The sequence below is a fragment of the Carcharodon carcharias genome, chromosome 20 (genome assembly GCF_017639515.1).
Source record: "Carcharodon carcharias isolate sCarCar2 chromosome 20, sCarCar2.pri, whole genome shotgun sequence".
Classification (NCBI taxonomy): domain Eukaryota; kingdom Metazoa; phylum Chordata; class Chondrichthyes; order Lamniformes; family Lamnidae; genus Carcharodon; species Carcharodon carcharias.
The window spans coordinates 14,008,888-14,021,998 of NC_054486.1; the positions used below are offsets into that span (position 1 = coordinate 14,008,888).

The 13,111-nt window shown below is 41.7% G+C and overlaps 1 protein-coding gene across 6 annotated transcripts in view; it reads right to left on the minus strand.

The window, feature by feature from the left end:
* Positions 1 to 13,111, minus strand: part of LOC121292720 (alpha-(1,6)-fucosyltransferase) — a 748,838-nt gene that overhangs the window by 374,582 nt on the left and 361,145 nt on the right. Inside the window, exon 5 of one of the 6 annotated variants that reach the window (XM_041215036.1) lies at positions 11,556 to 11,690. The exons of the other annotated variants lie outside the window; for them this stretch is intronic. The gene's annotated coding sequence lies outside the window, so the exon portion shown is untranslated. The remainder of the gene's footprint in view (positions 1 to 11,555; positions 11,691 to 13,111) is intronic. 6 annotated transcript variants of the gene reach the window in all.

Sequence of the window (13,111 nt, forward strand, 5' to 3'; positions counted from 1 at the left end):
AGCTGCAGCTCAAACAATGTTTCATGAATCACCCCAAACATTCTTTATCTCTGCTGATAAAATACATGAAAATCATTTGATCATGAAAATGTTAGTTGTTCTGACTGCACTTGCAGTATGAAATAATAAAGGTATCCACCTTTTTTTTGAGTGGCTCTCAAAATTTCCCCTCATCCTAAAAAAAAAGGACCCCTCTGCCCCAAAACCCAAGTGGCGTTAAATCAAAATTCTAGTACCACGCGCGTGGAGTGCACAGCTTTACTTGCAAGTTAACCGACCACTCTTATTGATACGCTCGAAACAAATATGTCAAAAACACTAACAGAAAGGCAAAATACCACAGATGCCGGAAATCTGAAATAAAAACCAAGAATGTTGGAAATACTCAGCAGGTCAGGCAGCATCTGTGCTGAGAGAAACAGATGTTCCGATGACAGGTCATCGACCTGGAACATTAACCTTGTTTCTCTTTCCACAGATGCTGGCTGACCTACCGAGCATTTACAACATTTTCTTCCTTTATTTCCAACCTTTTTAACTGTCAGTGCGAGTAAAGCAAATGAAGCCGAACCTTGTAGGAGTTGAACCATCCATTTTTTTTTTCCATTTCATTTGACAAACTGCTTAGGATAGTGGCCTACTGGAGCTGGACATCGAAAAAATGTTATGAGCACCAAATGGGCTTTAATTTTACTTCATACTTGGCCAACTTCAACACTTCTTGACTCGGTAAGTTCCCTTTCTGGGTGTGGTGACTAGGGCTGGGGGAATGAAAGAAATATAACATTTAAGTTATGAAGAGAGGTTGGATAGACTTGGGTCGTTTTCGTTGGAGCAGAGACGACTGAAGGGCGACCTGATCGAGGTGTACAAGATTATGAGGGGCATGGACAGGGTGGATGGGGAGCAGCTGTTCCCCTTAGTTGAAGGGTCAGTCACTTGGGGATACAAGTTCAAGGTGAGGGGCAGGAGGTTTAGGGGGGGATGTGAGGAAAAACTTTTTTACCCAGAGGGTGGTGACGGTCTGGAATGCGCTGCCTGGGAGGGTGGTGGAGGCGGGTTGCCTCACATCCTTTAAAAAGTACCTGGATGTGTACTTGGCACGTCATAACATTCAAGACTATGGGCCAAGTGCTGGTAAATGGGATTAGGTAGGTAGGTCAGGTGTTTCTCATGTCGGTGCAGACTCGATGGGCCGAAGGGCCTCTTCTGCACTGTGGGATTCTGTGATTCATCAGCAGTTTTGGTAATGATGGAGAAACTGAGGGAGCAATCCCCCTGTCCAAATTCATATAAGCTGTTTAAATTAGTTCTATCAACAGGTTTTAACATTCATCATGGAACAAGAGACTTACATTGAAACCAGGCATAAGAAAATTTGGGAGAGACACCATGATGGTCTCCTACCACAAGCTTTTTCACCGTGGACTCTAATCATCCATTTCATCTCGAGTAATTCTTGGTTTCTAAGGTTTATCATTACATTTTATTGTTATAATTTATTAGACATCTCCACAATTCAATCTTGCATCCAGCCAAAGGATTAAATATTAGATTTTCTTTATGAGTTTAACAGACGATAGAAGAAAACAACAATACACGTCAAGAGATCCATTCTGCTGGCCACAGGATTGAATAGTGGGGATATAATTAATGAATATTCTGAAGTTTCATTTTGTTGTATTTGATGATCCAATATTTAAGAGTTACAAGTTACAACTTCAAATACTCGTGAAAAGCATAAACCATTTATCAATAGTCATTTGGTAGGACAGAACTTGAATATTGCTGAAAAAAGACATTTTGTCAAAGCTTTTCATCTTGCACTCATCAGGACCATCACAAGAATACCAATGCTAGAGGAAGTTAACTGTCAGTTATCATTAAAAGGTGCATTCTCCATGGCAATACCTCTACCAATCAGAGTCCACTTGCCAACCGATCAGCACTCTCTTCTCAAAGTATAAAGTTGTTGCTTACCCTGACATTGGTATTCTTGCGATTGTTCTGATGAGTGCAAGACGAAAAGCTTCGATGAAATGTCTTTTTTCAGCAATACTTAAACCATTTATTCTTCGTTGGCACTGCCTCTTATAGTACAAAAAAAAATCATATTTCGACATGATGAACTATGGAAAATATTTGAAATTAGTAGGATGGTTAATAGACATTTGAAGTTACAGGGCAGACATTGAATGGGCGCAGCATTAACAAAGCCACACGGCATGGTATGGCATCACATTCATAGGCTGATCTGGAGACACGATAAGACAAATACTGAGAATCGCCTGTTAAGCATTACATTTACTTTTGAAAGGTTCAGTTACTATGTGGTTGCTCTGCGATTGCTGAAACAAACCACAAGCTGCCAACAGCTTAATTTGTGAAACCTTTGAATAACTGCTTTTCAGAATAGGAAGAACCATTACTGGGCTGCAGGAGAATAACCTGAGGGAGCCATATACACAAGGCAAATGTATGTACATTACTGAAGTTTATGACAGTTAGTGGACCAGAACGCAAAAGCCAATAAAAATAGCTGATGAGAATAAATCTACTCCTCAAGGCTGTTCAATTCATATTATTGGATTATTCATTTTTAAGCACCAAATTCCCTTTTGCTCAGTTATTTACATTACTTAATTCAAATTTAAATAATTTAAATATGCCAGAGCCTGACCAAAAGATAAAGGACTGTGACGGAAAAGGACCTTTGGGATATTCCAAAACATAATAGATGGCTGGCCGCAAGTAAAAAGGCTGCACACGGCTGAGATGCACCAGTGCTGCCGAGAGCAGTTAACTGTTAAAGATCCGTGAAAGTATTATGATACTGAAAAAGTAACATCAAGAAATATTGCAACGGGTTTGTAAGGGACCCAGGCAAATGTGAGAAGATCAGTATTTTCCAATCGGTAGTGCCCAGGCTAAGACATTGCTCATCATGCTTAAATATGGATTAAGGTAAATTACCAAAGTTGCAACCCTTGCTGATCTCCTCATGCTGCAGCAAAAACATGAGAGTCACATGCCACTCCCGTGATCCAAAACACACACAACTTGTAAAATGGTGACTTATTACATAAAAGCTACTTTCTCCAGACATGGAATGCCTAATAAAACCTGATTAACAGTGGGCCATGGCACGCATTTTTTTTTTTTTTGAGTTCAGGCAGTTTGCCAAAGAATAGGATTTAATTCGCAGAACCACAAATTACTTCTGAATTACCCACAGTCAAATGGCCTCACGAAATGGCAGTGCAGACTGTAAATAATCAGATGAAGAGATCATGGAACAGTGGTAGTGATGTGTTTTTAAAGAGTGTCCTAATTTACCGTTGCACTCCTTTAGAGAGTAGGCTGTCACTCTCCAAAATAAAAAAGGGAGAATAACAGTCTATCCATACAGGAAAAATTACTTAAGATTGGTATCTCAGAGCAAGTAATGCAGAAAACAAATTAAAGCTTAAGCAAGCAATTTATTTTCTTAAAGCAGTCTTTTAGCAGTGGGATCTGGTGATAATATTTGGCTTGTAAAATCATTCTACACCAAGGAGCAATTATATCCAAAATCATACTTGGCACAAATAGGACCAAGCTGTGTTAACAGCTCGTGTTATAAGCCATGATGGGCCTCCTTATTCATTTTTACTCCAAATAGTTTCGGTCCCCATGTCTAGACTCCTCTTGTAGGTGAATCCTAGATCATCAGCATGTAGTGCGGCCAAGGATCAAACAAAGCATCAACCTCACCTTACTTCAGATATAGCTTTTATTGTGCAATTCTCCTGAGTCTTCAGAAATTCTTCTTCATCAGCTTTAAACAAGAGTGACCACAACTTTTTCTTTCTTTTTTGTAGAAGAAACCAAAAACGTTGGGATTGTAAGACCAGACCTTGGCTGAAGTCAGTAAGCATGGAGCTGGAACAGAAACCTTATTCTTTGATAAGATGAGGTTGATTCCAAATCAAAGCATTAAAGGAATTTGGTTGCAGCCTCTTTTTCCAAGTCCTTCCTCATTGTGGTTGGGTATGGTAGCATATTGGTTATGTTACTGGACTAATAATTGTGATACGCACCTACAAATAGGTAAAGATCAAGTGAATAGTAAGAAGGTGCATTTATATATCTCGTTTCATGTCGTTAGGAGTCCCTTGGAGCCTTACAACCAATGAAGTATTTTTGAAGTGTAGACGCTGTTGTAATGTAAGAAATGCAGCAGCCAATTTGTACACAGCAAGATCCCACAACAGCAACAAGATCATGACCAGGTCACCTGGTTCAGTGATGTTGGTTGAAGGATAGATATTGGCCAAGACATGGGGATAGATCCCGTAATGCCACTGAATCTGTTACATCCACCTGAGAAGGAAGATGAGCCTAAGGTTTAACTTCCCAACGTAAAGACATTATCACACATTAATGTTTACTAGAGAGCTGCTGTACATGAAAGAACAAAAAAAAATTAAAGATATTGGAAGTGGAAATGGAGAGATAATTGATCCTAATCAAACAACGATGATTAAACCTCTGGTTCAGATAGATTGCATTCACATATATTAAAAGAGGTAGAGAAAGGAAATAGTGCCAGAGGATTGCTCACATCTAATGTGATTGCCACATGCAAAAATGGTGACAGAAGTCGTCCAGGGAACTACAGATAAGCTACATTAATGCCAGCGACAGGAAAGATAATGGAATCCTTACTCAAATATGTAACAAAAAAAATCTAGAAATTGAAAATATAATAAAGAGAATGGGTTTCAAAATTTCAAAAGGGAACCAACCTTTTGAATTCTTCAAAGTAACAGAGAGAGTGGATAAGGATAATGTAGTTGAATTTCTAAAAGGACTTTGATGACATCCCAGGTCATGACTCCGGTCAGAACATGTTGGGTCAGGGGACAAGTAACAGAACTAATAGCAAGCTGGTGGTATGATAGGAGGGAGAGAGAGAGAGAGAGAGTAGGGGTTAAGGGTAATTCATCAGACAGGCAAAAGGTGAGAAGTGGCATTCCACAAGGATCAGTGTTGGTACCACCAGATTTTGGATTCAATGGAAATAAGGGATATGGGGATTGTGCTGAAGATGGAGATGAGAAAGAAGATCAGCCATGATTGTACTTGAGTGGTAGACCAGGCTTGAAGAGCTGAATGGCCTATTCCTGCTCCTATTTCTGATGTTCTTATGCCCAACATTTACATTCAACAATGTACTTCTGATCCCAGAGTCTAAAATTTCAAAGTTTGCAAATGACACCAAATTGGGGCTGCAGTTAATACAAAGGAGGATTGTAACAAAATTAAGAGGGAGACATTAATAAACTTACAGAATGGACATGTAACTAGCAAATATACTTCATTATTGATAAGTGTGAAGTGGTACATTGTGGTAGGAAAATTAAGGAGGTCACATACTCCTCAGGAGAGTCTAAGTGGGGTAAAGGAACAAAGGGATCTAGGAGTACAGACACACAAATCACAAAGTAATGACACGGATTAATGAGGCCATTAAGAAAAAGCATCAGGGTTCATTTCTATAGGGATGGATTGAAAAGCAGAAGACTTATGTTAAATTTGTAAAGAACATTGGTTATACCACACTTGGGAGTACTGGCAACAGTTCCGGTCTTCAAGTTATTAAAAAACATAAAGGCACTGAAGAAGGTGCAAAAAAAGATTTTTACTAGAACGCCATCAGAGCTGAGAGATTATCCCTATCAGGGGAAAATTGAACAGACTGGGCTCACTTCTCTATAAAAGATAAGGCTGAGGGGGTGGGGTTATCTGTTAGAGGTCTTTAGGATTATAAAAGGGTTCAATAGGGTAGATGTAGAGAAAATGTTTCCACAGTTTGGTGGGGGGGTGGGGGTCCAAGACTAGAGGCCATAAATATGATAGTCACTAATAAGTTCAATACCGCATTCAGAAGCTTTTTTTTCAAACCCAGGGAATGATTTGAATGTTGAACTTGCTACCACTAGGAGTAGCTGAGGCAAATAGCACAGATGCATTTTCAGGGAAGGCTAGATAAACACCGAAGTGCGAAAGCAATAGAGGATATGTTGATTGGGTTAGAAGAAGAAAGGTGGGAAGAGAGCCTTGCAGCATAAGTGCCAGTGTGGCTATGTTGGGCTTGTTCCTGTGTTGTAAATAACACATCTTTATTTAAGTAGATATGATGCCTTGCTGGTTCAGCGTAGCAGATAACACTGTATGATTACTGTGCTAAACATTGGGGGATTCACATAATAATCTGATATACAGGTTCATCTCCACACCCTGACTGTCACTCCTTGAAGGCTGCGAGCACCTTGACAAATATCTTCAAATAAAAGTGACAGGGCCAAGCTTATATACATAACCACTGGTCATATTGCGAAAAAACTCAACACACACAAGCATTTTAACAAATCCCACAAAATCTGAACTGAATACCCCTATCACTCAAGACACCAGTCTCAGGTAAACTGACAAACTCTCTAACTGCTCTGCCAATTTAAAATACAACATGATTTCTCTGTGTGAAACAGCTTTTTTTTTACATTCCTGTACCACAACACAGTTAAATATGGTAATCCCATGCTAAGTCGTAGACAAAAATAGCAAATTAAGCAGGTTCATCCAGCATGATTTAACCAATGGAAGCAATAACCTGTTTATTTTAAATGGGTTAACACTTGCTCAAATACCCCTGAGGAATTTCATAGAAGCGTGTGCAGACTAACATTTCTGTGATAAAGAGCTATTTTTGTCTAGTTTTGGTTGGCAGCTTTACATTCATTCATAGCACATAGATCAACAGTTTAAAACAAAATGACTGCAGTTGAGATTTTGGTACCAAACCTATTGTTGGTATAACGTTGGAAGCTGTAATGAGTGTTACAGGCAGGAGACAAAAATAATTCAAGCTTGCTCAACGTAGTGTAATTGGTTCAGTTTGTATAGGACTGTTCATTTTTTTAAAAAATCTGGATGATTAGGTTTTAAAAATCTAGATAGTAACACTTTAATGTAAAATAAAAATACCAATTTTTGTCTTGATAAATTTGAAAAGAGACAATCAGTTGAAAAGATTGAATGAAAGAATGTTCATTCTGAATTCTCAAAAATTGAGCAAACCAACCAGACCCAACAGCAAATGAAGTGACAAAAATGATGTTCCACCTTATGCACATAAACAAGTTGACTGTTTGAATGCAAAATCAAACAGGAGACCAGCTGTTCTGGGACCTAATGCCTATTTCCATGAAGTTGGGTCTTGTTATACTTTACTTTGACCCAAATTTCCATGATTTTCCAAGACTGCAGCAGGATCAGGAACTGCCCGCTTCATCCTCATTCCCAGGACAGCACAAGCCAAGTGCTGAATTGCCCTCAGGTCAGAGTATCGCAAGGGGCCACAAGTAGCAGTGCAAAGGAAGTTCAAAAAGGTAACTTGGCTCTTATTTCAGGCAACCATTGATTTTGGGGCTTGAAGTTCTAATAGCTGCTGATCTCTGATATAGGCCATTCCATTTCCAATTCCTCCAGCGAGGAACTGTTAAGGGGAAGGCCTGCACCGGGGATGCAACTCTGTATTTGATGGTCAACCCAGTATTTTTTTTATATTCATTCACGGCATGTGGGCTTCACTGACTGGGCCAGCATTTATTGCCCATCCCTAGTTGCCCTTGAGAAGGTGGTGGTGATCTGCCTTCTTGAACCGCTGCAGTCCATGTGGCGTAGACACATCCACAGTGTTAGGGAAAGAGTTCCAGGATTTTGACCCAGTGACAGTGAAGGAATAACGAAATATTTCCAAGTCAGGATGGTGAGTGGCTTGGAAGGGAATCTCCAGGTGGTGGTGTTCCCATCCTATCTGCTCCCTTTGTCCTTCCAAGTCGTGAGTTTGGAAGGTGCTGTCTAAGGAGCCTTGGTGAATTCCTGCAGTGCATCTTGTAGAAGGTACACTGCTGCTACTGTGCGTCGGTGGTGGAGGGAGCGAATGTTTGTAGATGTGGTGCCATCAAGCGGGCTGCTTTGTCCTGGACGGTGTCCAGCTTCTTCAGTGTTGTGGGAGCTTCACTCATCCAGGCAAGTGGGGAGTATTCCATCACACTCTTGACTTGTGCCTTGTAGATGGTGGACAGGCTTTGGGGAGTCAGGAGGTGAGTTACTTGTCACACAAGTCCTAGCCTCTGACCTGCTCTTGTAGCCACAGAATTTATATGGCTAGTCCAGTTCAGTTTCTAGTCAATGGTAATCCTAGGATGTTGATGATGGGGGATTCAGTGGTGGTAATGCCATTGAAAATCAAGGGGCAATAGCTGGATTCTCTCTTGTTGGAGATGGTCATTGCCTGGCACTTGTGTGGCACGAATGTTACTTGCCATTTGTTAGCCCAAGCATAGATATTGTCCAGGTCTTGCTGCATTTGGACATAGACTGCTTCAGTATCTGAGGAGTCGCGAATGGTGCTCAACATTGTGCAATCATCAGCGAACATCCCCACTTCTGACCTTATGATGGAAGGAAGGTCATTGATGAAGCAGCTGAAGATGGTTGGGCCTAGGACACTACCCTGAGGAACTCCTGCGGTGATGTGCTGGAGCTGAGATGACTGACCTCCAACAACCACAACTATCTTCCCTTGTACTAGGTATGACTCCAACTAACGGAGTGTTTTCCCTGGTTCACATTGACTCCAGTTTTGCTAGGGCTCCTTGATGCCACAGTCGGACAAATGCTACATTGATGTCAAGGGCAGTCACTCTCAACTCACCTTGGGAGTTCAGCTCTTTTGTCCATGTTTGAACAAAGGTTGTAATGAGGTCAGAAGCTGAGTGGCCCTGGCGGAACCCAAACTGGGCATCAGTGAGCAGGTTATTGCTAAGCAAGTGCCACTTGATAGCATTGTTGATGACCCCTTCCATTATTTTACTGATGATCAAGAGACTGATGGGGCGGCTATTGGCCGGGTTGGATTTGTCCTGCTTTTTGTGTACAGAACATACCTGAGCAATTTTCCACATAGCTGGGCAGATGCCAGTGTTATAGCTGTACTGGAACAGCTTGGCGAGCGGTGAAGCAAGTTCTGGAGCACAAGCCTTCAGTACTATTGCTGGAATATTGTCAGGGCCCATAGCCTTTGCAGAATCCAGTGCCTTCAGCCATTTCTTGATATCACATGGAGTGAATCGAATAGGCTGAAGACTGGCATCTGTAATGCTGGGGACCTCCCGAGGAGGCCGAGATGGATCATCCACTCAGCATTTCTGGCTGAAGATTGTTGCGAATGCTTCAGCTTTATCTTTTGCACTGCTGTGCTGGGCTCCTCCATCATTGAGGATGGGGATATTTGTGGAGCCGCCTCCTCCAGTGAGTTGTTTAATTGTCCATCACCATTCACAACTGGATGTGGCAGGACTGCAGAGCTTAGATCTGATCCGTTGGTTGTGGGATCGCTTAGCTCTGTCTATCACTTGCTGCTAATGCTGTTTGGCACACAAGTAGCCCTGTGTTATAGCTTCACCAGGTTGACACCTCGTTTTTAGGTATGCCTGGTGCTGGTCTTGGCATGCCCTCCTGCACTCTTCATTGAGCCAGGGTTGATCCCTTGGCTTGATGGTAATGGTAAAGCGGGGGATATGCCAGGCCACGAGGTTACAGATTGTGTTCGAGTACAATTCTGCTGCTGATGGCCCACAGCGCTTCATGGATGCCCAGTCCTGAGTTGCTAGATCTGTTCGAAACCTATCCCATTTAGCACAGTGGTGGTGCCACACAACACGATGGAGGGTATCCTCAATGTGAAGGCAGGACAACATCTCCAAAATACTGTGCTGTGGTCACTCCTACCGATGCTGTCATGGACAGATGCATATGCAGCAGGCAGTATATTTTTCCCTCTTGTTGGTTCCCTCACCACCTGCCGTAGACCCAGTCTAGCAGCTATGTCATTTAGGACTCAGCCAGCTCGGTCAGTCGTGGTGCTCCTGAACCACTCTTGGTAATGGACATTGAAGTCCCCCACCCAGAGTAGATTCTGTGCCCTTGCCAACCTCAGTGCTTCCTCCAAGCGATATTCAACCTGGAGGAGCACTGATTCATCAGCAGGAGGCTTCCTTGCCCATGTTTGACTTGATGCCATGAGATTTCATCGGGTCTGGAGTCAATGTTGAGGACTCCCTGGGCAACTCCCTCCCGACTGTATACCACTGTGCCACCACCTCTGCTGGACCTGTCCAGCCAGTGGGACAGGGCATACCCAGGGATGGTGGTGGTGGTGTCTGGGTCATTATTTGTAAGGTATGATTCCGTGAGGATGACAATGTTGGGCTGTTGCTTGACTAGTCTGTGAGACAGCTCTCCCAATTTTGGCACTAGCCCCCAGATGTTAGTAAGGAGGGCTTTACAGAATCGACGGGGCTGCGATTGCTGTTGTCGTCTCCAGTAGGCCTAGGCCGATGCCAGGTTTCACTCTCTTTTTGTGGCTTTGTAGTGGCTCGTTACCACTCAGTCAGTCAACCACATTGCTGTGGTTCTGGAGTCACATGTAGGCCAGACCAGGACATTAGTGAACCAGATGGGTTTTTACAACAAACGACAATGGTTTCATGGTCATCATTGGACTTTTAATTCCAGATTTTTATTGAATTCAAATTCCACCATATGCCATGGTGGGATTCAAACCTGGGTCCCCAGAGCATTAACCTGGGTCTTTGGATACTAGTCCAATGACACTACCACTACGCCATTGCCTCCCTCAATCCTGCACTCAAAGGCCTAGGCAATATGACCACACTTTGGGAGTACTCCAACAGTCTAGGACTTGAGTAGGTGCGTGGCAGGGTAGAAAAGAAGTAGGGAAATCAGTCCCTTCAAGTTAGGAGTCCACTATTGCTTCAGGGGAGTTTGTCAAACATTCTCCAAGAGGGAGATACTAACTGGGAAAAGAGTCAGCATTTTCTTACCCAAGTTTATTTTATGTCAGCTGATAAATGATTTATTAATTTCCACAATTCTCCATTTCTCCCAAACTGCAGCATAAAGCATATCTTCCTCACTTGGGAGGTCAGAGGACTAGCGGTTTGATTATCTGCCTGAACAATCTAAAGACGTAGAGAATAAAGGGCTTAGATACACTGAAAAATAATAACCCCGTGCAACACACAGAAATAATTAATTGATGTACTGAATTATACTAGCAACATCACATGACTGCTAGGTAGTAATTAAAAATGATGGTCACCAACAAACAGATGAAAGTTTTTTTTTGGTCAAAATAAAGAACAACCTGAAATGAGATGAATTCTTTTTCACCGTGGGTCTCGAGTCTCTCAACGGTCTTGCAAAAAAAAAAAGAGCTCAAGCTGTAGCACGAGGAACACAGCAATGCGTACCATAATGAAACGAAGACAACTGCGAAAGAACAAAACAGCTCGGACAGCATCAAGATACAGAGCCACGTCAAGCCAATAGTTAATAACACCCTCGCGTGCATGATTCTCTAGGGGCCCAGCTTTCTTTCATTCACAAAGGTACACCAGCGATTTGCCTTAATGCTATCTCACCTCATTCGTTCTTTCCCCATTGTGTTCACCACATTAGCAGATTGGCGTTGCTGTGTTCGTAGCATCGGTGCTGTGGTTTGTGGTGCTCACTCATTGTCGCTCTGCTTTGAGCTCATCTTTGCGAGGCTGTTGAGACTGGAGTTAATTGAATGGACACTTCAGACAACCATGTTCAAAATGAATTCAACTCATTTCTGATTCTTCATTACTTTGACAAAAAAAACCTTTCATCTGTTTGCTGCTGATCATTTTTAATTGCTACCTACTAGCTGTGATGTTAGCAGTAAACCACAGTCACAGTACATCAATTAATTAATTCTGTCTGCTGCAGAGTTATTATTCGGTTTTTATAAGTCCTTTACTTCCTACACCCTTTAGATTGTTCAGACAGATATTCAAACAATATTCCTAGGAACTCCTGGATAATTAAAAATACACAAGCCTATTTGAACTATGTGGATGTCAATGTGATTTATTGTGAATCACACTGGAAACGTTAATTAGCCCCAGCACTCAGAGGACACTATTTTAAAAAGGTCTTGATTTTATATGGTCCTAAATGGATGTCTATTAGCATCTTTTGTTACAGCAAATAAATCCAAATTGGAAACAATTCAGGATTGAATGAAATGCAAATTACTCAGGAAATAGAATATAACAATTTCTATCTCCCAACAAATATCTGACTAACTTTATAAAGGCTTTTCATCCATCACTCTTAATTTAGGGGCTGAATTAACATGAGTGATCTGTTGCATTCAAATCTATCACAACTTTCAAACACAAAACAACTGGTACTAATTAATGAAACAGAGCATAGCAATGTTTTTCAGTGAGTAGCACTGTTCAACCTGAGCAAATTGAAAATTAATATCCAGAGTACAACTCTGAAGGGTGAAGGTTAAGGTTACACAATTGCAAATATAAGCACCACCAATTGGTGCTTGTTTCTCGCGCTCTGTACTTCGTGATGAGTGTGGAATATGCCAAGTGGTGTCATGTATTCTCATTCTGTTGGAGGACTTGGTCAATAAAAAACTGGTATCTTGGTGAATTTGTTTGCTTATTGGTGCAGGATAACGTTTCTTTGTTTTTACCACAGCCATGGAGGTACCTTGTCTTGCTTCTTCTCTAGTTTTCTTCAAGCCCCCCCTCAGTCTATATCTCAATGTTGTCCAACCCATCTGGTTTTTCTTCTTCCTCTTCTGTTTTCACCCTCAATTTCTCCTTCAATTGTTACCAGGACAAGACCATCGGGTCTTTGTTCCCAGTGTCTGTACTTGTCTTTCTCTCTCTAGCTCTACTCAGAAACCCTTTTGCTTCCTGAACTTTTACCCTTGATCTATAACCCACTCTTCGTCTCTCTCTCTCTCCATCCAACCAATTCTAAGGATAACATTCATATGACTAGATACCAATAATAGCTTTCAGGCATACATTTAAACATATCATCACCATTGAGTCACAGCCCTGTTTTTAACAAAAAGAAACCAGGACAGGCAGTATTTTGGGTACTGCCGGACATCCTGTGGTATTATCCATCGTTAGCTCGGACC